At 44.4% G+C, this 27,444-nt stretch overlaps 2 long non-coding RNA genes across 2 annotated transcripts in view; both read left to right on the top strand.

Annotated features, from left to right (window-relative positions):
* The first annotated feature begins 9,371 nt into the window (after positions 1-9,371).
* LOC118566277 overlaps positions 9,372-27,444 on the top strand; it is a 67,492-nt gene continuing 49,419 nt past the window's right edge. The window contains exons 1-6 of the long non-coding RNA XR_004932918.1: positions 9,372-10,752; positions 13,333-13,484; positions 13,568-13,646; positions 13,735-13,782; positions 13,913-14,130; positions 15,219-15,265. This is a non-coding gene — a long non-coding RNA (uncharacterized LOC118566277). The remainder of the gene's footprint in view (positions 10,753-13,332; positions 13,485-13,567; positions 13,647-13,734; positions 13,783-13,912; positions 14,131-15,218; positions 15,266-27,444) is intronic.
* LOC118566276 lies at positions 25,868-26,666 on the top strand. Its single transcript, XR_004932917.1, has 4 exons — positions 25,868-26,092; positions 26,235-26,297; positions 26,372-26,458; positions 26,542-26,666. It is a non-coding gene; the product is annotated as an uncharacterized LOC118566276 (long non-coding RNA).

Raw genomic sequence — 27,444 nt, 5'->3', positions numbered from 1 at the left:
GCTGCAAAAGGTCCTGCATAAAGTCAGTAGGAGATTAGTTGTGTCGTCTTATTTTGATAAATTTTAACAACACATAACAGCTCTGAAAACATGTTGCGCTAACGGCTGGCGTTCCCTTAGGGTGCGTTCACACCAAATACGAACAAGGCTAATTTTTCTCCTTGATTCCCTGCTGTTGGTCGCTTGACATTTCGCCTCTCTCTTGCAAACAATCCACAGAGAAAACAAAGCCAATTTCACCCACGTTCGCTTTACTGGGTCATCAAATAGGAGGAGCATCTATACGTTAGCCAGTTTCTCCTGTCTGTAACACTCACCGTGGTGGACATGGATTTTACCGAGAAAGTCACAGTGCTGTATGTAATGAGTCCAAAACCCTTCGGTTTCTAAGGGATTGGTGCGTTTGAGCAATGGGATGTTTTAACTACTCCACAGTTTTATATAAAAACTGCATGCATTTGAACAAGTTGAACTATAAATAACAACAACCAACCCAGATGATGATGCTAAACATAATATTTTTCCCTTCGTTTGAACAAAGTACTGATATAAAGTTTTCTACCCAATCAATATATGTAGTTCATATTAAAATATTAAAATGTTGAGTTTGCTTTCTAAAAATATCTATACCAGTGTATTCCTTTTTTGCAACATGTGCAGAAAACAATTTTATCAAACAATAGGTTTATTGCGTCCGAAAAAAGAGTTTGAACACTTGTGAACATATCTAGGATTTTGAACAACCCCTAAGATAAATTATTTTATCTCTAAGGAAAGGGAGTCGGGGTTGAAAATAGTGGAAAAATTCATCCCTGAGGCGCTTTCAGAGATTAACAAGGTAAATGATTTTATCTTAAAGACTAAAGACTCAGATGTTTAGATGGTGGATACATTTATATCTGATAAGATTTCTGCAATAATGAAGGTAAATTATTTTATCTCTATGGAAAAGGAGTCAGAGCTGAAGATGGTGGACAGATTCATCTCTAAGGAGGTTTTAGGAGTGAGCAAGGTAAAGAAATTTATCTTTAAAAAGAACAAATCAGATCTTTAGAGGGTGGATGAATTTATATATGAGGAAATTTCTGAAATGATGAATGTAAAATATTTTATCTCTAAGGATAAGGAGTCAGAGCTGGAGATGGTGAACACATCCATCACTAAGGAACCATCAGAGGTCAAGGAGATCAAAAATATCATCGCTCAACAACGTTTACAGACCCAAGATATCTCAGAGGATATCATTGAACCCTGTAAAAATCAAGGGTTGGATGACAGAGCTGTTCCAGTAATCACAACAAAACAGCAGAACAAAGGAGTTGGAGTGAAGATCAAAACGTTCCTCCAAAAATACATTCAGCGGCGATACAAGAGAGTTGCACCGCAGCAGTCGTTGGCTGTTAAAGAGGAACCCAGTGAGGAGGAGACGGATGTCGCAGGGCTGAAACAATCAGTGTCTGAGGAGCAGACACTTGACATCTTGAGAGCGGTCTCTGGAAAGACTGGCTGGTCACAGGCCGACCGCTTTATCTTGCTAGATTTAAAGGACTCGAATGTAGAGAAGGCAACACCTTCTCTTTGTAAAGAGAAAATACTGAAGACAGCAGAGAAACCCATCCTTAAAAGGGTTTTCTCTTTTGTCGGCAAAGCCCTCTCCAAACCCTTTAAAAAGTCCTGAGGGCCACCTGAAGTGGTCCGGTTAAACCGGGCAGGTTTCCAACAACTTTGGAAACAATCAACACAGCTACATTCACTGACAAATCTTTTCACCCAATCTTCACCAAGTCAGCACCCAATAGTCATGGTCTGAATCGGACATTATTTCATCCACAGGCAGATAGATGAACGACGGGTGTCAAAAATGTTGACTCCAGGAGGCCGCTACGTCAGAAAGGGCCACCAGAGAGCATGAGTGGTGGCACGGTGAGTGAAGCAGTGGTGTCACAGGCAGCTACCGGAGCGTCCAGCAGTCAGTCGGAGCAGCAGGTGAAGGTCAGTGAACACAGAGTCTGTCTCGCAGGCTCCTTAGACAGCATCACCAGCACTTGATGGAGTTGGATAGGGTTTGTGTTGTAGGTTCATGTGAAGGTGGGTTGTAGAGATCCATTAACCTAGCTGATGGAGCATTCAGATGTCCTGGTGAACAATGATGGAACCAGACATCTGTAAGCCCCTCATGCTATGTATTTAGGCTGTTTGGGAGTTTTTCTGTTACCATTGGTGGATATGTGAGGTGTACAGATGATGATATTAACCCCACCACACACACACACACACACACAAACACTATGGAGACTGGAACCTGGACTAGACTATGGAGACTGGAACCTGGACTAGACTATGGAGACTGGAACCTGGGCTAGACTATGGAGATTGGAACCTGGGCTAGACTATGGAGATTGGAACCTGGGCTAGACTATGGAGATTGGAACCTGGGCTGGACTATGGAGACTGGAACCTGGGCTGGACTATGGAGATTGGAACCTGGGCTGGACTATGGAGACTGGAACCTGGACTAGACTATGGAGACTGGAACCTGGACTAGACTATGGAGATTGGAACCTGGGCTAGACTATGGAGATTGGAACCTGGGCTGGACTATGGAGACTGGAACCTGGGCTGGACTATGGAGATTGGAACCTGGGCTGGACTATGGAGACTGGAACCTGGGCTGGACTATGGAGACTGGAACCTGGGCTGGACTATGGAGACTGGAACCTGGGCTGGACTATGGAGACTGGAACCTGGGCTAGACTATGGAGACTGGAACCTGGGCTAGACTATGGAGACTGGAACCTGGGCTGAACTATGAAGACTGGAACCTGGGCAGGACTATGAAGACTGGAACCTGGGCTAGACTATGGAGATTGGAACCTGGGCTAGACTATGGATACTGGAACCTGGGCTAGACTATGGAGACTGGAACCTGGGCTAGACTATGGAGACTGGAACCTAGGCTGGACTATGGAGACTGGAACCTGGGCTGGACTATGAAGACTGGAACCTGGGCAGGACTATGAAGACTGGAACCTGGGCAGGACTATGGAGATTGGAACCTGGGCAGGACTATGGAGACTGGAACCTGGGCTGGACTATGGAGACTGGAACCTGGGCTAGACTATGGAGAATGAAATCTGGGCTGGACTATGGAGACTGGAACCTGGGCAGGACTATGGAGACTGGAATCTGGGCTGGACTATGGAGACTGGAACCTGGGCTGGACTATGGAGACTGGAACCTGGGCAGGACTGTGAAGAATGGAACCTGGGCAGGACTATGAAGACTGGAACCCGGGACCAGAAGCTGGAACTTGTAGCTGGACTTTGGAGTATAGAACTCCAGGCTGGAGTGTGGAGCAGAGAGGAGCTCTGGTCAACAGTGGCCGAACCGCTGGTACCCATGAGGTAGCTCTGGAGACCTGAGACCAAGGTGGTACTCTGGAGAGCAACATAGAGGCCTGGAGATCCACTGACGCAGCCCTGGAGAGCAGGAAGCCGGTTTGTGTCTCCATGGAGCTCTGGCAATGATGGCAGAGGTAGGTTCACCTGGACAACCATGTCAGAGAATTGAGATGAATAACACAAAGTAGCCTGTTCTGAAACCTTTGGAGAACTGTGATCAGGAAAAGAAGGCTGGGATGAAGATGAGATTTAACACGAGGTACTAATGGTAGTGACGGATCTGGAGCCATTGATGGTGATGATTGATCCAGATATGTGGATCAATCATCTAATCATCTAATTTTGATAACCCCCATTTGGAACGACGAGTAGGAGGCATCACTGTAATGCATCACAGTGACCTCTCACTCTGCCCCATCTCCATCCTGGTTGAATTTTCTTCAACATCTTGCCTTCAGATTGCCCGGTGCCTAGTCACTCATTGCTGATGTCAACTACTGCCCCCCTAAACCATGGACCTCATTTATTTCAGATTTCATAGATTTTGTCACACAGCTATCCTCCATCTCTCCATCTGACCTGCTTCTTGGTGACTTTAACATCCACACCCCCCACAGCTATATTAACATGTGATTTCTTGGACACCTTAAACTGTCTCCAGCTCACACAGCATGTCAGTTCACACACTTATACACATGGACACATATGGAACCTGGTTTGCTCAAGTCTCCATGTTGCCATTAATAATTTGTGACTTACTGACCTCACAATTTCTGACCATCTGGCAATTACTTTGGACATTAGCACCCCCCCCCTCCCCTCCAAACCCACACGGACAATAAGAACCGGAAGTCACTCTCTCCAAACACACTTTTTTCCTCTTCATCCACTGTAATCTCTATCTCACCTTCCCTCTGATCCCACAATCATTGATCTGGTCAATTTTTACAACCACACTCTCTCCTCCGTCCTTAATCAGTTAGCCCCTCTTAAAACAGCTACAGTCTCATTTTCCACCTCAGTCCAATGGTACACATCTAAACTCCCCGAACTCTAAAAGAATCACAGAACATTTGAACATCTTTATAGAAAAAATGGTCTCACTGTCCTTTCCAGAGCTTTTAAAGATTCTGCCAACACTCACAACTTGGCACTCAAATCTAAAATTCTACTCAGACATTATTAATTCTAATTCATCAAACCCCAGCACTCTATTTTCTACATTTCCAAAACACACCAAACCACAAGATAACATTACCTCCACATTCACAATAGTTAAGTGCAATAACTTAATGACATTTTTTAATACAAAAAAGCAAACCATTAACTGCTCATTCACAACCACCCCTCCCCTTCTCCACTGGTACCAACAGTATTCCCTCTTAAAACCCTCACTTTCAACTTCTTTCTCTACCAAATTGATCTCAGACACCGTCAAACTCATAAACATGAAACTCAAGAAAGAGGTAGGTATGTCTCAAAACAGAAGTTGGTGGCAGCTGGGTAGTTGCAATGTTCTTCCTTGCTGCTGAACGTTTGAGGGTGGACAGGCTGGAGATGGAGTACCTTGCACAGGGATTTGATCACAGGTAATCCCGGAGGAGAACAACGATGACCTGGAAGCGAGGATTGGAACCAGAATACCACAGCGAAGAAAATTCCAAAGATCCAAGGCTTAGAATTGGCATTTGTTGTCGGAAACTGCTCCCCTTTATCCAGTTCCTGATTGGCTCTTGACAAGTTGCACCTGTCAGCCTGCAGCACCTGTCACACCCTGCCTGAGGAAGGGAAACAGACAAACCCCCACACTGGTTCTGGAGACACAACAGTCTGGGGTTTTGGGCTCTGAGGAGACGAGTGGACCCTGGAGTGACATTGAGCAGACTGAGGTGACAATGAGGAGACTCTTTGGCAGTCAGGAGGGGACTCTGGGGTTACGATGAATTGAGTATTGGGCTGTCAGGTGGCATGAAGTAGGGTCTTGGGCTCTCATGTAGTAGATCAATATGCTCTGATGAAAACCACAATACAGAGCACGACAGCTTTGCTGCAATGGACATCCAGAAAGGAACCATCCAGCCCCCTTGATTATCCTGAACGGGCTTGAAGGTCTTATGGTGTCGCTTCTTTTGAGATACGAGGATGAAGCAGCAGGCAAGCAGGAAGTGTCAGCTGGATCCCCGAAAGCAGAGACATTAGCTATACCCTTGGAAGCAGGGACAGAAGACCTGGACAAATTCTTGGCAGCGGGAACAAAAGCATCACATTCCTCCGCTCAGCTCTTGAAGTGTTTGCCACATCTAGTCTTTAAATGGTGAACTAGGGCCTTTGAGGAGCCGCTCATGCAGTAACTATCCATACTGATCTTAAACCTCTTGAAGCCCATGTCTACTTGATTCGAGTTTCGACTGGATTCTTATGTCATGATGCTGCTGCAAGGAGAACAGAGCTTTTACAAAGGACCAGACAGAAAAATGTTGAAACGGCTATTATTACAGGAGGATGGAGTGGGTAGAAAAACAAACTGCTAAGCTTATATAGTCTGAAGAGAAATGACAGGCAAAGCAGAAGGGCTAATCAGTGAAGGTGAGTTGCAGCTAAAGGAGAGAGAATGGAGAGCAATCAGGTGAGATTTGAATCAGCTGAGACTTAAGCCAGCTTCACACTGACTACGTTCCTTGCGCGCTCCCTCTTTTCATTAAAAAACGTGCCACACAGCACTCCAAACTAGATCCGTTGTCAAACAGACATTTAACAATATAGATGTAACATGACTACAAATACAACACAAAAGAATCAACCAAAGCAATACACCACACAATAAATAGCCTAAGGAAAGGAACTAATTTGGCAACACTTTAATAACCACAACAAACAGATAAAAGAACTAGATTAGGCAGAACCTAAGAAGAAAATTATCACAGTCAAGACACAAAGAAAATTAAAATATAAACACCAATAAATCATAACACTAATAGTGGAATCAGACATCTGTACATCTCATATATGAAGCAAGAAGCCTGAAAGGCCTTTCTTACCTTTGCTTGGTGTGTGGGGCATACAGCTGTCATGGGGATCAATTTTAGTATCAGATGTCTGTAAGCCCTACATGCCAGTTAGTGAGAACAGTTTGGAATTTAGTGTCTGTTCAGCACATGTGGGGCATACAGATGCGAGGTTCCTCCATTGACCACCACAATATTTGTATACCCCACATACTAAGTAAATAATGTAGTGTTTTGTACTTTTGCCTGATATGTTGAGCTTTCTGTTATCATGGTAGTGAGAATGGTTTGGAATTTAGTGTCTGTTCAGCACATGTGGGGCATACAGATGTGGGGTTCCTCCATTGACCACCACAGTATCTGTATACCCCACATACTAGGTAATGAATCTGGGTTGGTGTTTTGTGCTATTGCCTGATATGTTGAGCTTTCTGTTATGGTAGTGAGAATGGTTTGGAATTTAGTGTGTATGCAGTGCATGTGGGGCATACAGATGTGGGGCTCCTCCATTGACCACCACAATATTTGTATACCCTACATACTAGGTAATGAATCTGGGTTGGTGTTTTGTGCTATTGCCTGATATGTTGAGCTTTCTGTTATCATGGTAGTAAGAACAGTTTGGAATTTAGTGTGTATGCAGCACATGTGGGGCATACAGATGCGGGTTCCTCCATTGACCACCGAGGTATCTGTATACCCCACATACTAAGTAATGAGTCTGAGTTGGTGTTTTGTGCCATTGCCTGATATGTGGAGCTTACTGTTATCGTGTTTTTTTATGCTGGGACAAAAGATCTGTATGCCCCACATGGCAGGCAATGAGCCAGGGTGAGCATTTAATGTTTTTGCCAGGCATGTGGGGCTTACAGATGTCTGGTTGCTCCATTTGCCACCATGATATCTTTATGGCCACATGCTAGGGAATTAGCCTGAGTGGGTGTTTCAAGCTGTTGTCTGGCATTTGGGACCTACAGTTGTCATGGTTAGTAATGCTATAACCAGACATCTATATGTGCTATGTGCCAAACAATGAGCCTGAGCAAGTGTTTTGTGTTCTTGCCTGGTATGTGTGGGCAGACAGATGTTATTGTTACCCAATATTCTATCAAGATATTTGTACACCCCTCATAACAGATATTGAGCCTGGGTGGGCGACTCATGCTATTGACTGGCATGTGGGGTGTACAAATGTCATTGTGGCTCAGATGTGTGTACATCCCAAAGGCCAGGCATGGAAACTGGGTGGGACATTTTTGCCATGTCCCAGCATGTGGGGTACAGTTTTCAAGGATTCCAATGTTGGAACCAGACAATGAGTCTGGGTGGGTGTTTTGTGCCATTGCCCGGCATAGATATTTTATTGTGTTCCAGTACATTATCCAGACATATGTAAACCCCAAATGTCATGGAATGAGACTCAATGGGTGCCATTCCCTGGCATGTGGGGAATACATAGGTTTGGTTCCAACATTGGTCATCATGACATTTTTATATCCCATTTCGACAGTGCCATTGTCTGGTATGTGGGGCCCACAGATGTCATTAGCTATGTTTACATGGACAACAGTAATAGGAATAAACGGTCGAAAGCGTCATATAAACAAGCCAATTGGAATATGATAATCGAATTAAGCTCAGTCAAAATTTAATTGTATACCAAATGACAGGGGTGGTTTATGCTGATTGATCATCCGATCAGCAAGCATATGAATGCTTGGCGGCAGTGTTTCCCGCAGCACTATCTTGGCAAGGCAGCCGCCTCGCCAAACTCACGCTACCGCCTCGCCAACATTCCAAAAAAAAAAAAAACTAACTCGATATGCTTGCATGTTTATATGACATTAACACGCGTTTTTTTGTTGTTGCTTTCGCGCGTGCATATAGTGAATGGCAGGGAAAAAACAGGCAAAAAAACATGGATACGCCCCCCCCCACCGCTCCGCCAGTCGTCTGCGCAAAACTTGTCGTCTAACCCCCCCCCCCCCCCCCGCTCTGCCAGTAGTCCGCGCAAAAATTGTCGGCGTACAACCCCAACCCCCCCCCCTCCCGGTCCGCCAGTCGTCCGCCCAAAAATTGTCGCCGTACAACCCCAGACCCCCACCCCCCGGTCCGCCAGTTGTCCGGGCAAAAAATGGCGTCGTACCACCCCAACCCCCCCCTCCCGGTCCGCCCGTCATCCGCGCAAAAAATGCCGTCGTACCACACCAACCCCCACCCTCCCGGTCCGCCCGTTGTCCGCGCAAAAATTGTCGGCGTACAACCACAGCCCCCCCCCCCGGTCCGGCAGTTGTCCGCGCAAAAATTGTCGGCGTACAACCCCAACACCCCCCCGCCCTCCCGGTCCTCCAGTCGTCCGCGCAAAAATTGTCGTTGTACCAACCCCCCCCCCCTCCCGGTCCGCCAGTCCGCGCAAAAATTGTCGGCGTACAACCCCAAACACCCCCCCCCCCTCTCCCGGTCCGCCAGTCGTCCGCGCAAAAATTGTCGTCGTACCAACCCCCCCCCTCCCGGTCCGCCAGTCGTCCGCGCAAAAATTGTCGGCGTACAACCCCAAACACCCCCCCCCCCTCTACCGGTCCGCCAGTCGTCCGCGCAAAAAATTGTCGTCGTACCAACCCCCCCCCCTCCCGGTCCGCCAGTCGTCCGCACAAAAATTGTCGGCGTAGAACCCCTAACCCCCCCCCTCTCCCGGTCAGCCAGTCGTCCGCGCAAAAATTGTCGGCGTACAACCCCAAATCCCCCACCCCCCCCCCCTCCCGGTCCGCCCGTCGTCCGCGCAAAAAATGGCGTCGTACCACACCAACCGCCCCCCCCTCCCCCGGTCCACCAGTCGTCCGCGCAAAAATTGTCGGCGTACAACCCCAGACCACCCCCCTCCCTGGTCCGCCAGTTGTCCGCGCAAAAATTTTCATCGTAAACCCCCCAACACCCACCCCCCCCTCCCGGTCCGCCAGTCGTCCGCGCAAAACTTGTTGTCTTCCCACCGCCCCCACCCCAATTCACCGCCTGCCTCGCGATCAACGTTAACGTGAGGTTTTCCAATGTTAGCGGAAATACGTCAGGAAGTAAAACTGTCGTGGTTCCCGATGCAACCTTTCTGTTCGATACATAAATGAGCTCAAAATTGTCGCTTACTCAGTAACGTTTCCACCGTAATAACAACATTGTACAAGTCCATTCTTGGAGCTCTGAAGACAAGCATATTTGTACAATACTGCTTTGTTTACTATTTCTGTAGTTTAGCAAAGATAGATGTACTTTTTTGGGGGGAAATTTCAGAACTGCGTATGTCAGAGTGGTTATATTCTGAATAAATTCAGGTGCATATACATGCACATTATGATTTAATTAATTAATTGTTTACCCATATAAATGGAATAATCCAAATACATTTTAATCCAATTTTGAAATTTCTGTGCATGTAAACATAGCTATCGTGGACTAATGTTGGATCCAGACGTCTGTACTCCCCACATGCCAGGGATTGGGACTGGGTGGGCATTCTGTGCCATTGCTTGGCATGTGGAGAATATACATGTCTGGTTCAAACATTGTTTACCATGATATCGTATTGTGAATTAATTAGGCTTTGTGGGTCTGTCGTGTCATTGTCTGTGATGTGGACCATGTAGTTGTCATGGTAAACAATGTTGGAATCAGAGATCTATAAGCCCCACTTGGAGGACATTGAGCCCAGGTGGGTGTTATATGCCATTTCTTGGCATGTGAGGAGAATGGATGTTAATTGAGGCCCAATATTGGATCCAGACATCTGTACTCCCTACATTCCAAGGAACGGGACTTGGTGGGCATTTTATGCCATTGCCTTACATGTGGGGAATATAGATGTCTGGTTCCAACATGGTTTACCATGACATCTTTATACTCCACATGTTAAGTAATGAGCCTGTGTGAGTGTTTCATGCCATTACCTGGCATGTGGGGCATACAGATGTCTGGTCCCATCTTTGGTCACTGTGACATCTGTATGTCTCATTAGCCAGGTTAATGGATTTCTACAAACAGCTCCATGAACGCATGCAATACAACTCTATCCAACTCCACCACCTGCTGGTGGTGCTGTCTGATGCGTCTACGAGTCTTTCTCTGTGTCTGCTGACCTTTGCTCACTGTTCCAGCTGACTCCCAGACACACCGGTAACTACCTGTGACACCATCACCTCACTTATATTGTCATCACTTGTGCCCCCTGAGGGCTTATATGGACTTAGCGGCTTCCTGTATGATTCATTTTGACACCTGCCAGTGGTCTGCTTGTGGAGGAGAATAAAACCAAGCTGGACCATTTCTACTGGGTGCTGACTTGGTGATTCTGTTTTTTGGTCAGTGGCTGTAGCTGTGATTGATTTAAACTGCCATTGCTGTTATCCTCCATGTGCCCATGTGTTTCAGGGCCTCCTTCTAGTAAATGGCAAATGGCAAATGGCCTGTACTTGTATAGCGCTTTATCAAGTCTGACAACCCCATAGCGCTTTAAACTACTTTCAGTCATGCACCCATTCATTTACACGCTGGTGGTGGTAAACTTCATTGCAGCCACAGTTACCCTGGGGCAGATTAACAGAAGCCAGGCTTCCATAAAATACAACTGTATAGTATCCATCTCTATATTTATTCAGTAAAAACCCATGTCCTGTACTTATGGAACCATTGTTTATCCTGCACTTGCTGCTATTGCACTTCTAGGGTTGCATTTCGTTGCCTTGTACCTGTACCTGTGTAATGGCAACAAAGTTGAATCTAATCTAATCTACCATCGGGCCCTCTGACCACCATTAGCAGGCAAAGCAGGTGAAGTGTCTTTCTCAAGGACAAAACAACCCACTGGTTGCAGGGCCATCTCTTAGCTCCTGTGCCACTGTTGTCCTTGGTAGAAGTGGTTGAAGTAAGTTTTCAGGTAAAGCTTAAAACCTTTTGGGGATCACTTGATGTTAAACCCCTAGTTTGTTTGAGGCACTAGTGTTTATTAAATGGAAAAGAAAATGGGACAGAGAGACATGAAGCAAAGATCTGTCTCTCCATGAGGACTCAAGCACAGGACAGCTGCGTTGAGGACTGGTACCTCTAGACATGAGTCACGCTCCCTACCCTTGCTAAAACACTGCTAACAGATTCACTCGGCGCTGGACTCATTTTTATTTAAAATTTTATTTAACCTCAGTCCAACCATTGCTATTGGTCAGAAATGTACATGTTCTGTGTCCTGGGACCCAATTTAATATATGGACACGAACAGGTTATTTAATAGGAAACCAGTCTGAAAGCTTACCATTACCTCTATGTCTGAGATACATTGAAAAAAAGCTGGTCACCTCTGATACCTCTTTGATGGACTGGTGATATCTCCAGGGTAAACCCCATCTCTCACCCAACAACAGCTGGATGTCTCTTTTAAAGTGTGACCAACTATGAACTATCCTATTCTTTAAAACAGTCTTCATAACATATCATGAATGATGGCTCATGGGATTCTCCCAGTCAGGACCGTCATGCACTCCCAGGGCATGTCAACTGTATCTACTTACTCCCGACCTGGTTGTGGCGCGCCTGAGTCGGTGAGGCACCTGGTCAAAGAGTGCAGTGCTGCCGTAGACCAGTGGGCGCAGCCTGGCTCCTTACAATTCCCGTACTTACCAGTAAGGGAGGTTGAGCTCTTAATGGGGTGAGCTGCAACATACAAGCAGCAAAGAAAGATGTTGCCAATCATTAGCTCACCCCTGCACCCTTCAAAGACGCCATATAGACCTCCATGAACTTGCTGGTTAGGAAGCACAAGCAGATTCCCCCCGTGGTTGTGATCCAGATGGCAGAAGAAGAGCCTGCCACAGCTGCAGGCTGCTGGCAGCAAAGAGAGGACACAGCCACAAAGAAGCATCGCCTCTGTGCCCATTCGGACGAAGGAGCCAGAGTCACACAGGGAAAGGTCAAAGCAGCAACGGTCTGGCTCTCCGGGTGTGGCAGGTGGGAAGGAGCATCAGGGTGGGAATCCCCTCTGAGCATCAAGACTGTTTGGAAGAATGGTGTGGCTATTTTAAACTGTTAAGGATTCACCTTGCTCCTTTACAAATTTTAAACATCCAGTGTCACTTTGAACATTTTCTATTAAAACATCTTGATTATTTTACATGATCTGAGGTAGACATTTTGACCAAAATGTGGGAAAAGCTTTGGTCCCAGCTCCTCCCTTCTATATCCCCCAGCATGCCAGTCAACAAGTCGTGCTTTTACAGAATCTTTTTTGTAATTGAGTTGGGAGTTAGCAGTAGTCCTGTTTTCTGCTCTTTGGGTTCTAGCACTTGAATTGACAGGGAGATGGCCCAGATGTGATCATCAGCTGGTTGGCTGGTCTGAGGTTTCTTCATTTTGTTTATTTTGGTCAAGGCTCCCAACTCTTTCTTTTATTGTTTCTTTAAAACTAACTTCAACCTCTGCTATTAGTCAGAACTTTAAATCTTCCCTGTCTTGTGACACTCGTTAAAGTATGGAACAAAACAGATTGATTAAAAAAACAAAATCCAGCCATAACCTTACAATTACCTTCCTGCCTGAGGTCATTCAAAAAACAAAAAAAACTCATACTTATGATTCCTAAAAAATGGTAAATACAGCTGTGGTGGACTGGTGACCTAACCAGCGTGTAAGCTAACCTCTCACCTGTTGACTACTGGTTATTGACCCCCGCTCATGAAATCCTCTCAGACTGGAGGATTATTTTAAGTAGCTCCCCTATTCAGGGGTCAGTACAGCAAGCCAGTACAACTTTCATTTAGACTTGACATATCTTAAGCCATATGCCTTTCCTGCCACAAGGGGAATTCAAACCCAAGTCTGACACTTTTTCAGAATCACCAAACTGTTTTTCTGGAGACCCTTATGGTACAATCCTCCTCTATAATGCATAGTAAATCACCTTCAAGTGCACCCATCAAACCTTTCACCAATCCACAACTCCAACTTGGAAAAGATGGAAAGAAGGAGACAATCACCAACTCCACCATACAGCAATCTTGTGCTGCCCTCAGCCTCTGTGGATATCATCGCCTCATCTGCAACAGTAAGACATCTTCACCACTCCTTTTACAACACATTCTCAAATCATTCCAGTTTCAGATACTAATCCCATTACCTCTCCTCCAGGATACTGATAAGAATCATTCACTCCACCAATTTCCTGCCAACTTCATTATCTGCATATATCCTCTCCTCCTCTGCACCAGTAAGAAACCATCACCCCTTCTTGTACACCACATTCTCAACCCATTTCTGTTTCAGATACTAACCCACCTGTGTCTCGCCTTAAATAGGACCCGGTTACCTGAGGGAGACTTCAGATTGTTCTGCTGACACAAGTGGTAATCAGATGCTCTTCTTCTGTGTGTATTTCTTGTTGCTGTCCCTCCCTTTGAGAAATCTGTTTTCTTTGTCGATTCTCAGACATTGGATTCCATTGTATTGTTATTCATTTCCTGTGTCTTTTTTCAGAACTCTCCTTAAGAACCTCTACATCGCTCCTCTGTCTGCTCTCCTGGCTCAGGTGCTCCTCAATAACTCATCGCTCTTCACCTGCCAGTCCACCCTCCAACATTTTGCCGATCCACAACGTCCACTAGGAAAAGAAGGACCGAAGGAGACAATGATTAACTCCACCAATCTCCTGACCAACCTCAGCCTCAGTGGATATCCTGACTTCCTCTGCACTAGTACGACACTGTCTCTCCTCCTTCTACAACCTGTTCTCAACCCATTTCAGTTTCAGATACTAACCCACCAATGTCTCACCTTAAATAGGACTCGGGTTTCCTGAGGGAGACTTCAGATGTTCTGCTCACACAACTGGTAATCAAAATCTCTTTTTCTGTGTAGCTAAGACTGATGAAGTTCTTGCATTTCCTTTTGCTGTTTCTCCTTAACATAAATTTATCTTTGTAAATGCTCAGATAATGGACTCCAACGTACTGTTTCTCATTCCTTCTGTCTGTTCTAAGAACTCTCCAAAAGACTCTACACACTATTCCTCTGGCCGCCTTCCAGGCATAAGTGCTCCATTATAACTCATCGTTCATTCACCTGCCTGTCCGATCTACAATTCTTACCGTGAAAAGACGGACAAAAGGACACAATCAGTAACTCCACTTATCACCAATCTGCAGCCAACCTAGGCCTCAGTGGATATCCTCACCTCCTCTGCACCAGTAAGAAACCATCACCCCTTCTTGTACACCACATTCTCAACCCATTTCTATTTCAGATACTAACCCAACTGTGTCTCACCTTAAATAGGACCGAGTTTCCTGAGGGAGACTTCAGATGTTCTGCTCACACAAGTGGTAATCAGACGCTACTCTTCTGTGTATCATGGACTTCTTGAAATCTTGCAATTCTTGTTGCTGTCCCTCCCTTAGAGAAATCTGTTTGTCTTTGTCGATTCTCAGACATTGGATTCCAATGTATTGTTATTCATTTCCTGTGTCTTTTTCAGAACTCTCCTTAAGAACCTCTACACCAATCCTCTCTCTGCTCTCCTGGCTCAAGTGCTCCTCCATAACTCATCACTCTCTCACCACCTGCCAGTGCACCCTCCAACATTTTGCCGATCCACAACTTCCACTAGGCAAAGAAGGACCGAAGGAGACAATAATTAACTCCACCAATCTCCTGACCAAACTCAGCCTCAGTCGATATCCTGACTTCCTCTTCACCAGTACGACATTGTCTCCCCTCCTTCTACAACCTGTTCTCAATCCATTTCAGTTCAGATACTAACCCACCTATGTCTCACCTTAAATAGAACCGGGTTTCCTGAGGGAGACTTCAGATGTTCTGCTCACACAAGTGGTAATCAGACACTACTCTTCTGTGTGTCATGGACTTCTTGAATTCTTACATTTCTTGTTGCTGTCCCTCCCTTGAGAAATCTGTTTTTATTGTCGATTGTCAGACATTGGATTCCAACATGTCGTTATTCATTTCCTGTGTCTTTTTTCAGAACTCTCCTTAAGAACCTCTACATCGCTCCTCTGTCTGCTCTCCTTGCCCAAGTGCTCCTCGATAACTCATCGCGCTCTCACCTGCCAGTCCACCCTCCAACATTTTGCCAATCCACAACTTTCACTTGGAAAAGAAGGACTGAAGGAGACAATCATTAACTCCACCAATCTCCTGACCAACCTCAGCCTCAGTGGATATCCTCACTTCCTCTTCACCAGTACGACACTGTCTCCCCTCCTTCTACAAACCAATTTTCCTTTCGGATACTAACCCACCTATGTTTCATCTTAAATAGGACTGGGTTTCCCAAAGGAGTCTTCAGATTGACAAGTGGTAATCAAAATCTCTGTGAATCTGTGTAACTAAGAATCTGTGTAACTAAGATTCCTGAGTTGTTACATTTCCTTTTGCTGTATCTCATTAATATAAATCTGTTTTCCTTTTCAATGCTCAGATCATTGATTCTAAAGTACTGACTTCCATTTTCTGCGTCTGTTCTGAGAAATCTCCTTAAAAACCTCCACACTGGTTCTCTGACCGCACTCCTGCCTGTACATCCTCCAAAGTTGGTTTCACCAATCAAAAACTTCAAGAAGGACAAAGGTAGACAATCACAAAGTTATAAAACACATTCTCCACCAATTTCAGTTTCAGGTAGAAACTTACTTTCCTCCCCCATGAAATAGGACCAAGTTTCTGGAGGCAGATGCCAGGTTGTTGTCCTCACACATGAGGTAATCAGGCTCTTTTCCTCTTTGTGTCTAAGATTCCTGGGGTTCTTACACTTATACTGGCACTCTCTCCTTACCAAAAATATGTTCCCTTTGTCATTTAACAGTTATTGGACTCCAACTAATTCTTTTCTTTTTCTCTTAGTCTGTTTGAACAACTCTTCCTAAGAATTTCCACACCACTCCTCTGGCCACCCTCCTGGCACAAGGGCTCATCTGTAACTTATTGGTCACTCACCTCCTGGTGCACTCTCCATCGCCCAAACCTCCACCTTGAAGAGAAGGACAGAAAGAGACAATAACTACTTCAACCAATCTGCTGCCAACCTCAGCCTCTGCTGATAAGTTCACCACCTCTGCACCAGTAAGAAATCATCTCCACTTCTTTTACAACAAATTCTAGACCCATTTCAGTTTCAGACAGTAACACACTAACCTCTCCCCTAGTGCCGTCCTGGATTCTTGATCTAAAGCAAGAAGAATCATCTCACTGTGCAGATTTACCAATAAACCTTTCAAACTTTCCTTTGGTTTCTGTGATTATTACCTGCAGGAGATTTTTATTTTGTCAGGAACATGACATAAGCGGGTCTAGAAGATGGATGGATGGATGGCCTTTCTGAAATATTAAATAAGACTGATAATATTAAATATGACTTATAAAAATAAGTCAAGATAGTCAAATTTCAAGCCAAAAACAGAAAAAGAAACCATTCAAATTCTGTTGCATCTTTCTCTAAAGGGTAGGGGTAACAAACCGACCATGGGAGCGATGCTGAAGGTCATTAATAATGTAGATGGTTTTGTGAACACACTGTTAATGGTTGATCTCCAGGAGAATGGAGAGCGGAGAAAAAATTACTTCTCTGTAAGTATTGACAATCTTTCTCCACTGATTTCTCTCCAGCAGTTTGCAGCTTAAGAACCAGAAATTGATACCATAGGGGAAGACAGACTCTCGCTATAGAAGGTCCTGAGTTGATGACTTGTTAGAACCTGCTTACGTTGGAGGCTAATTCTCCAGGGGAAGCATCTTAGACTTAGACTTTAGACTTAGACTTTGATGACTTTATTGTCATTTTGTATGCACAGAGTGCGTACAGAACAAAATTTCGTTGCATACAGCTTGTAAATTACAGTAAATTACAGTATAAGGTGCAGCAGTGATTTAAAAGAAAACAATTGAAATGTAAACAATGCAGGAGAGACAGTGTGCGATCACAGTGTACAGGTGAGTATTTTTAAAACCATTTGTATGTGCAGAATTTGTGCAAAGGGCATTTGTGCATGAATGCAAATAAAAACTATGAGTTTGGCAGCATTTGTAATGCTAGATAGAGGTGCAGTGGTGCAAATGTGCAAATATGCAAATGTGGTGCAGAGTCCAGTTTAAAGTTCAGCAGTTCAACAGTCTGATGGCAACAGGGAAAAAGCTTTTGCAGAACCTGGTGGACCTGCAGCGGATGCTGTGGAACCTCTTCCCAGAAGGCAGCAGGGAGAACAGTCCATGGTGGGGGGTGAGGGGTCCCTGATGATGTTACGGGCTCGGGACACACAGCGCTGAGATGAGATGTCCTTAATGGAGGGAAGACGAGCCACAATGATCTCTTCTGCTGTCCTCACCACTCTCCTCACATTCTTCCAGTCGGATGCATTGCAGCCTCCACCCCACACAGTGAGACAGCTGGTCACAATGCTCTCTATGGTGCTCCTGTAGAAGGTCGTGAGGATGGGCGGGGGCAGGTGGGCTCTCCTCATCCTCCGTAGGAAGTACAGTCGCTTCTGTGCCCTCTTCACCAGTGACGTGGTGTTCACAGACCAGGTGAGGTTGTCCGTGATGTGCACCCCCAGGAACTTGGTGCTGCTGACCACCTCCACGGCTGAGCTGTTGATGAGCAGTGGAGCATGGTGCGGCCAATTCTTCCTGAAGTCGACGATGATCTCCTTCGTCTTCTCCACGTTCAGGATCAGGCTGTTGTCTCTGCACCAGCCCACCAGCTGCTCCACCTCCTCTCCTCTTGGGGGAGTGCTGGCCGAGAGGTTAGAGCAGCAAGCTTGCACTCTGAGAAGGATGCAAGTAGCCGGTTCGATCCCAACTGCCTGCTCTCAGGGTCCCTGAGCAAGACCCTCAACCCCCGACTGCTCCCCAGGCGCCCTACAGTGGCAGTCCACTTGAGTCTGACACACCTCCAGGAGATGGCGTCCTCAATGGAGCGGTTCCGTCGGTAGGCAAACTGGAACGGGTCGATTGTTGGGGGGAGACTGGAGACAATGTGTTCCATTACCAGCCTTTCAAAGCAATTCATGGTGATGGGAGTCAGTGCAACAGGCCGGTAGTCGTTGAAACAGGTGACTTGAGGTTTCTTCGGCACCGGAATGATGGAGGCAGACTTGAAACATGCTGGCACTGTGGCTTGCTCTAGTGAGGTGTTAGAAATGTCTGCAAGAACACCAGCCAGCTGACCTGCACACTCCTTGAGCACCCGCCCAGGTATGTTGTCGGGACCTGGGGCCTTCCGCGGGTTGACTCTCCTCAGTGTCTTCCACACGTCCGCTGTGTCAAGGCAGAGGACCTCCTCTTCCTGATGGGAAACAGCCTTCACTGCTGGAGTGCTGTTTAGTGCCTCAAACCTCCCAAAGAAGTGGTTTAGTCCGTTAAGAAAGTCAGCATCAACTTCACCCACCGGGGGGGGGGGGGGGGGGGGGAATGTTGTATTCAGTGATCGCCCGTATGCCTTTCCACATGCTGGTTTTGCTGGCTTCATGGAAAAGCTCCTGGATTTTCTGACTGTGGTTCCGCTTTGCTAGCCTGATGGCACGGTTCAGGTTGGCTCTCGCTGTCCTGAGTGCCTCCTTGTCACCAGACTTGAAGACTGAGTTCCGTGTTTTTAGCGCTTGACGGACCTCCACAGTAATCCAGGGTCGTTGGTTGGCTCGGGTGACGATGGTCTTTGTGGTGCTGACGTCCTCAATGCATTTGTTGATGTAGGCTGACACAGTCATGGCGTACTCATCAACGTTGATCTTGTCCTCATAAGTTGCTGCAGCTTTGAACATGTCCCAGTCAGAGCACTCAAAACAGTCCTGGAGCGCCTCCATGGCTCCCTCAGTCCACACCCTCACCTGCCTCACTGTAGGTCTAGCTCTGATCAGCAGGGGCCTGTATGCAGGAATAAGCATCACAGAAAGGTGGTCTGAAGAGCCCAGGTGGGGGCGGGGGACTGCTCTGAATGCACCTTTTATTTTTGTGTGAACTAAGTCTAGAGTGTTCTCTCCCCGAGTTGCAAAATCCACGTGTTGGTAGAAATGAGGGAGAACAGTTTTCATATTTGCCTGGTTAAAATCCCCAGCAATGATGAAAACCCCCTCTGTGTGTGCAGATTGCATCTCAGAGATTGTCCAATAGAGGACACTCATAGCCTCTTTTGTGTTTGCTCTGGGAGAAACGTAAACCGCTGTGATAATAACAACAGTGAACTGTCTAGGCAGATAAAAAGGTCTGCAGCTAATAATCATGAGCTTGATGTCCGTAGAGCAAAGACTTGTGATTAATCTAGCATTTTTACACCAGTTGTTATTGATGTAAACGCAGAGTCCACCTCCTCCGGTCTTACCGCTGAGTTGTTTATTTCTGTTGGCGCGACAAGTAGCTATCCCCTCCAGGCTAACGGCGTTGTCCGGGATTGATGATGTGAGCCATGTCTCGGTCAGGATGAGAGTACAGCAGTCCATAAACTCCCTCTTTGCAGAGAGCTCGAGTTGTAAATGGTCTATTTTGTTGTCCAGTGAGCGGACGTTGGAGAGCAGGATGGATGGTAGCGGTGATCTATGGGGGTTAGCCTTTAGCTTAGCTACTAAGCCTCCGCAGCAGCCGCACTTCTTCGGCCGGCTACACCGCTCTCCACCGGCGTGAGCTGCTTGATTCCGCTGCCTCACAGACCCCTGGGACTGGTGCCCGTAGTGCGCCGCAGCCACGTAAACAGTCGAGCGTAGAAGTTAAAAGTCCAAAATAACTACATGACTGTAACTCTAACAGGCACTGGCGGTCAAGTACTAATCGGCTGGGTAGATGAGAGATTTCTAGTGAGTTTGGCGGCATTTTTTATGAAAAATGTCAGAGTTGGTCGGAGCTGTACGCGTAGCCGCTGCCGGAAGTCAAGACCATTGTATTTCTAAGATTTGCCCAAATCCAAGAAGAGGCATTGTCTTTATGTTTCATGAACATGGATTTATGTTTATTTTTACAGGATTGAACAGCTTTAACTGAAGTTTGTAGCATATTAAAACTTAAGTAATGGGTGACATCAATGACGACATTCGACCAGGTTTCAATGAAAGCTTTTATTCTGGAAAAGAAGAGTAAAAACAAATTAACCTCCTCTTCAATTCAGTTTCCCTGCATTCCAGCCCCGCAGCAGCGCGCAACAATGCTGTGTACCAACTTTTTTTCTTCTCAGATACAAAAGTCAACAAAAGAAAGAAATCTCTTCACAAAAATTATAAACTAAAAACAAGAGGAGAAAAACGCCACCTAATGACCACAACAACACAACACGGTGGGACAGAGTTAAATAAACAAAGATAAAAAAAGTATAACTTAGGATAAAAACACATACCTGGGAAAGAAGAGTAAAAACAAATTAACCTCCTCTTCAATTCAGTTTCCCTGCATTCCAGCCCTAAAAATTAAAATAAAAACAATGTTCAACCGAGCTTTGTTGGACTAACAACGGCTGTTCGCGCCAAAATAAAAAAAAGAAATTACAATAAACGGTTCATAAAAAAAACCCAATGACGATCAAAAGTGCAAAACAACACACCAACAAATAATAATAACCGAGATATGGTAGAGACCTCAAACATAAACAACATCCATACAGTAAAACAAGCATATATCGTAGCAGCGAACTTCCCTCTGACTTACCCACAGCAGCGCGCAACAACGCTGTGAGGGAAAAGGGGGAGGCGGAGGAGCTACGAGGGCTGGAATGAACTACGGAAGCCCAGGAGACACAAACAAGGCAGAGTGCAGAACGGCGACCCCCACAGGCAAAAAACAACAAAACAACAAATAAACATAACTGAATAAGATAAAATTCACAAATTCTCAATATAAAATTAATTAGAAATAATTTTTAAAAAAGTACATTTGTAACTCTGTTACAGATGGATGGATGGATTAAAATCAAGACCTCCCTATTGGATGCAGGGGAAAAGTGATTTGACGAAGCTCGGACTAATCTAATCACGTGCCATGTTGGGGGCCCAACGTGACAGACAACTAAAGATCTTCTCAACAAGGCAAACTGCCAGAAAAGAAGAAGGAGAATGGGTCATCTTCGTCTTTTATAGTCAGTCTCCAGGGTGACCAGACAAGGTTTATATCGGGGCGGCCATATCAACTGTGTTGCATGCTGGGAGTTGCAGTTTGTCACATCATAATAGCATAACAGGCTGAAAGGCTACTCTGACTGGAAGAAGCCATTACTCCAAAAGAAATACAAAAAAGCCAAATTACAGTTTGAAAACGCACACAGGGATAGGGAAATACATTTTTGGAGACATGGTCTGATGTAACTAAAATTGAACATTAAGACCATTGTTATATTTGGAGAAAGAAGGTAGTAGTAGTAACTTTATTTGTCCCAATATGGGCAATTTTTGTGCAGTAGTAATAAACATTCACACTTTACACATAAAAACACAAGAAACACATAAAATATAAAAGTAAGGTGAATAAATATATATAAATATGTGCAGCGCAGAGAATGAATAAAACAAAGGCCTATATGTATGCAACGTGTGACTATCTGCTTTTCCTGGTAGCGTTTAGCAGCTGGACTGCAGAGGGAAGAAAGGAATGTTGTATCTATTTGTCCGGGCTGGTATGGCAAGCTGTTTTAACATAAATTAGGTTTTACCGCCCATACGTTTGAGATATCTCAAATTGTTTTATGACTAGACGTTTTAGCAATTTAAGATATCTCTAATTGTATTTTGACTAGTCAAAATACCTATTCCAGATATCTCTAATTAAATTCTGACTAGTCGAAATGACATCAGATTTTCCATTGAGTTGTATGGAAACGTCAATTCAAGATATCTCGAATGAATTACTAACTATCTGAAATACCCATTTCAGATATCTACAATTAAATTACGACTAGTCAAAATTACAATTCAAGATATCTTAAATTTGGTTTTGACTAGTCATAATTCCAATTAAAGATATCTCAAATGCCACCATAATTCAAGATATCTTAAATGTATTTTTGGATAGGCGAAATGTAGTTTTGACTAGTAAATACTAAATTTAAGATATCTTGAATTGTAATTTTGACTAGTCAAAATTCCTTTTAAGATATCTTGAATTGTAATTTTGACTAGTCAAAATTCCTTTTAAGATATCTCTAAATGAATTAGAGATATCTTGAATTATTCAGCTTTTTCATTTAAGATATCTTAAATTGACATTCTGACTAGTCAAAATGACGTTGCTGATATCTTGAATTACGAAACGGCTTGCCATATTTCATCACACAGGAACCGGAGGCGTGCGCTTTTGTTTTCAGAGAAGCTAAAGGAGGGTGCTGTAATGCCTTGTGCCGTCTAGCATGTCAAAATCAAGAGCTAGCTGGCTTTACCATAATTTCCGAAGAGGCAGATAGCTTTACCACAGTATAAAAACTGCATCTGGCTGTTAACTGAACTGGCCCGAGCTGAAGAATATTCCTTATTTCCAGCTTGGACATGAGTCGATAGTAGCGCTTTCAGCTAGCCGTTTTTCAGTGCATTGTGTGTGTCGGCAGCAAGTAAATCCGAAATTCTTTGCAAATTTCTTAAGCATTCTTCAAGTATACTATTTTCGCCCTCTCTGCATATCCCATACTGAAAAAGCTCTTTCTATATTGTGGCATTTTCTTACAATTATGTTGAAAACAGCCAGCGCCATTGAATGTTCAGGCAGCTTTGGGCAGTTTACAGCCAATAAGGGGCTTACACGCAATGCCTTATTTCAGATATCTTAAATTGTAATTCTGACTCGTCATAATTACGTTCGAGATATCTTAAATTACAACTACGGATGTGTGACGCTTTCAATGACGAATCCGGTGACGTAATTTGAGATATCTTGAATGGAATTTTGACTAGTCACAATGTAATTGAAGATATCTTGAATTATTATTCTTCCTAGTAAGAATGTAAATAAAGATATCTTAAATTACCATTCCGGATAGTCAAAATGTAGTTTTGTCTAGTCAAAATGCAATTTAAGATATCTGGAATGTAATTACGGATGGTCAGACGAAACCGAATTTATGTTAAAACGGCTTGCCATAGACTGGTGGATATTTAAAACGGGAACCAGAGGGTAGAAACTGAAACTGGTTGTGTAGGGGATGGGTGTAATTATCCAAGATGGACTCAGCCTTCCTAATTACCTGCTCTTTGTAAATTTCAGTCATGTTTTTCTGTTGGACGCCTTTGATTTTACTACATACCTTAATAATCTTGGATTATTAAGGTGTAATTTTTTTATTTTTTTACGATAAGAAGAGCAAACCAGAAAGTGAGTATGGACTCTATAAAGGATCTGTAGAACATGGTCATCAGAGTCTTGTCAACCTGAAACCTGGCTAGCTTTCTGAGGCAGTATAAGCACTGCTGCCCTTTCTTACACAGCATGTCTGTGTTGCTGTTAAAAGTTAATTTGTTGTCTATAATAGACCCAAGATATTTATACTGGTGAACAATTTCAATGTCTTGCCCATTTTTGATGGTTATAGTGGGGTTGCAGGTCTTGTGCCTGGGAAGCTTTCAAGCCTGAGAATAACATCCAAACTTTAATATACAGGAGTGGCAGCTTCATGTTGTGGGGTTGGCTGTTTTGCTGCAGGAGGGACTGGTGCACTTAAATACCCTTTCCAGGCAGACAAAACAGCCTCCAATGGACTCTTCCATAAACACGTACCCCTAAAACAGTTCCTGTTTGAACTAACTATTGTTTCTTTCAATGCACTTTAGCAACATCTTTATGTCTTTATGAGTTTGGCTATAACAATGTAAAATTAAATCCACACAGAATGGTTTTACCCAATGCCTAAATTTGACTGCATCAAATTTAAATAGTTGTTTTTTCCCCCTCTTCATCTGGTCCCTTCCTGTGACCTCAGCTCTAACAGGAAGCTATGATTACAGGAAGTGAGGTAAAACTAAGGAAAGTTCACCAAAATAAAATGCACAAGTTAAATGATCAAACAATAAATACAAACTGGAATTGTGAATTGATTTAAACCAAGATGTTGTAGTAAATAATATGTAGAAATGCAAAACATACACAAACCTGGGATAGGATACTTTTGCAGACTATAAACTAAATAAAATATGGCTAAATCAAAACAAGAATGTTACCTAAAATTACATGAACTGAGGCAAATGGTGTTCTCTCCCACTTTGTCAGACTCGTTAAAAGTCCTCCTCACTACATTTTTTCAATTTAGGAGCTCTCATAAGGCCTGAGATGCTTTGTGAATAACTTTTATCTTACCGAGATAAAATTATAAGGAATATATTTAGGAATCTTTTTGAATACGGGCAGAGGTCTATAGCTCACAGGGAGTTAACTGACTCTTCCTCTCTAATGTTGACTGCTGCAAATATAAATTCATTAAACATGACTGCCATGAATTGCATTGCTCTGCAGGGGAGGGTGGCCAGGATCAGTTTTAAAGGCAGGCTGTTCATAGGAAGAATATGAGAGCAGAGCAACTGGTCCTCTCAACAGAAATAATTTAAATGACTGTAGTCTCTGATCCTAAGCTTCAGGTACATCCCTCTGGAAAGTGACCTCAGGGAAGCTGCAGGATTCAAACATCCCTGTTAACATAAAACCCCCTTGGGACTCCACAGAAAGAGCTTGGTATAGTTCCTAGAGCGAGGGATGTCTGTATGTCCATCATAGGGGTTTTCTAATCTGTCAAACTAACCTTGGGAAATAAGAGACAATGGATGGAAAGATAGATGTTGGATAGATTTTTCTAACTGACTTTTTTTGTGATTCCATGTCAAATTAATTTGAACAGCATTAACTAGCAAGATGGGGCCACGTTCAAAAGACAAAGACATTGCAATATTACATTCATCTTTGTTTGTTTGTTTGAGTTTGAGTTTATTTTTTCATTCACAAAATACATATTTCCATAACAGATACATAAAACCAATAAAAAAGTGAACTAAAAAAGTTCATAAGCAAAAGCTTATATGCCCAAATCTACAATTTGCAGTACTTTGCTAGATGCATTTAATATGCAAGAAAAGAAAATTCTGAGAGAAAAATGAAATTAAAATGATGCCTCATAACCTCTTGCTGACGAGGTTGCAATATTCTCTAATCAGTATATTTCTTAATTTGGAAAATAAGGTTCAGAAGATTAAGACTCAGCATAACTTTCTTTAGTTGAAATGTTAATACTGTGAAAATGCCATTATGGAGAGAATGAACAAAATCGCAGGAGAAGAGTTTTCCCCAAGGAAAAAAAAAATCACAATTTAGATGAAATAAGATAGAAGCTCTTACTGGTCAAATGAAATTTTTTTTCATTTTATTTCCATTTCTTGCCTTGTTATTGGATGAGAATTGTCTATAAAGTCACAACGTTCTTTAATTAGAATTGCTGAGAAAAACATGGTAAGGAAAACATAAAAAAATCAATAAAAAGCTACACTATGTTCATGGAAAAAATTGCCTTGATCTCAGTAAATACTCAGTAAGACTTTGGTTGTCTGAGATAAACAAAACCATTAGGAGCTGATGAGCCACAGCTGTAGCGCCTGCAGAGAGCTCTATTTAAGCCTCAGGTGCTGGTTGACCATTCAGTTGTGGCAGGAACTATGGGAGGAATTTGGCTTCTGGGTTTTTGTGCAGTCGCCTTGTGGCTTAAAGGTTTGTGTAGTTTTTGTTTTTAATTTTTTTTTGTGTATATTTAAAAAGTATGGGTGATTCAGTAGTCAATTTGTGATCCTGGAAGGTTGCTGCTATAGTTGTGAAAAGATGCTATGATAAACATGTGCTATTCATTTCACAGGGTCTTGTTTACCTGTTGATCATAATGGAGGAATACACTATGAACCAAAAGGGACTGGAAACTGTAAGATAAATGTTTGGATATGCAAATTGTTAAACAAGCTTGCATCTGGCTAAACTGACGTTCGTTTGTTTCAGCCTTGTTCCAAAATGAGATTGCTCTAATGAGAAAAGTTGCTTTACTCCAGTCAGTGGATTCCAGGTTGCTGGGAACTTCAAAAGAAGGTAATTAATTGTTCAATTCTGTCAAGCTTTTCATTCCATGGACATGGAAATTTTGAATATCCAACAATGACTTGTTCCTTAAGCGCAACTGGAAACAAATGAAGTGGAACGCGTGTCAAGCGACGCCTCCCACAACGTGTCAAGCGACGCCTCCCACAACGTGTCAAGCGACGCCTCCCACAACGTGTCAAGCGACGCCTCCCACAACGGTCAAGGGCCGACGCCTCCCACAACGTGTCAAGCGACGCCTCTCCACAACGTGTCAAGCGACGCCTCCACAACGTGTCAGCGACGCCTCCACAACGTGTCAAGCGACGCCTCCCACAACGTGTCAAGCGACGCCTCCCACAACGTGTCAAGCGACGCCTCCCACAACGTGTCAAGCGACGCCTCCCACAACGTGTCAAGCGACGCCTCCCACAACGTGTCAAGCGACGCCTCCCACAACGTGTCAAGCGACGCCTCCCACAACGTGTCAAGCGACGCCTCCCACAACGTGTCAAGCGACGCCTCCCACAACGTGTCAAGCGCGCCTCCCACAACGTGTCAAGCGACGCCTCCCACAACGTGTCAAGCGACGCCTCCCACAACGTGTCAAGCGACGCCTCCCACAACGTGTCAAGCGACGCCTCCCACAACGTGTCAAGCGACGCCTCCCACAACGTGTCAAGCGACGCCTCCCACAACGTGTCAAGCGACGCCTCCCACAACGTGTCAAGCGACGCCTCCCACAACGTGTCAAGCGACGCCTCCCACAACGTGTCAAGCGACGCCTCCCACAACGTGTCAAGCGACGCCTCCCACAACGTGTCAAGCGACGCCTCCCACAACGTGTCAAGCGACGCCTCCCACAACGTGTCAAGCGACGCCTCCCACAACGTGTCAGCGACGCCTCCCACAACGTGTCAAGCGACGCCTCCCAAACGTCAAGCGACGCCTCCCACAACTGGTCAAGCGACGCCTCCCACAACGGGTCAAGCGACGCC

Source organism: Fundulus heteroclitus, chromosome 16 (genome assembly GCF_011125445.2).
Source record: "Fundulus heteroclitus isolate FHET01 chromosome 16, MU-UCD_Fhet_4.1, whole genome shotgun sequence".
Taxonomy (NCBI): domain Eukaryota; kingdom Metazoa; phylum Chordata; class Actinopteri; order Cyprinodontiformes; family Fundulidae; genus Fundulus; species Fundulus heteroclitus.
Note: the sequence above shows the minus strand (reverse complement) of the source record. Positions and strands in the feature narration are given on the sequence as shown.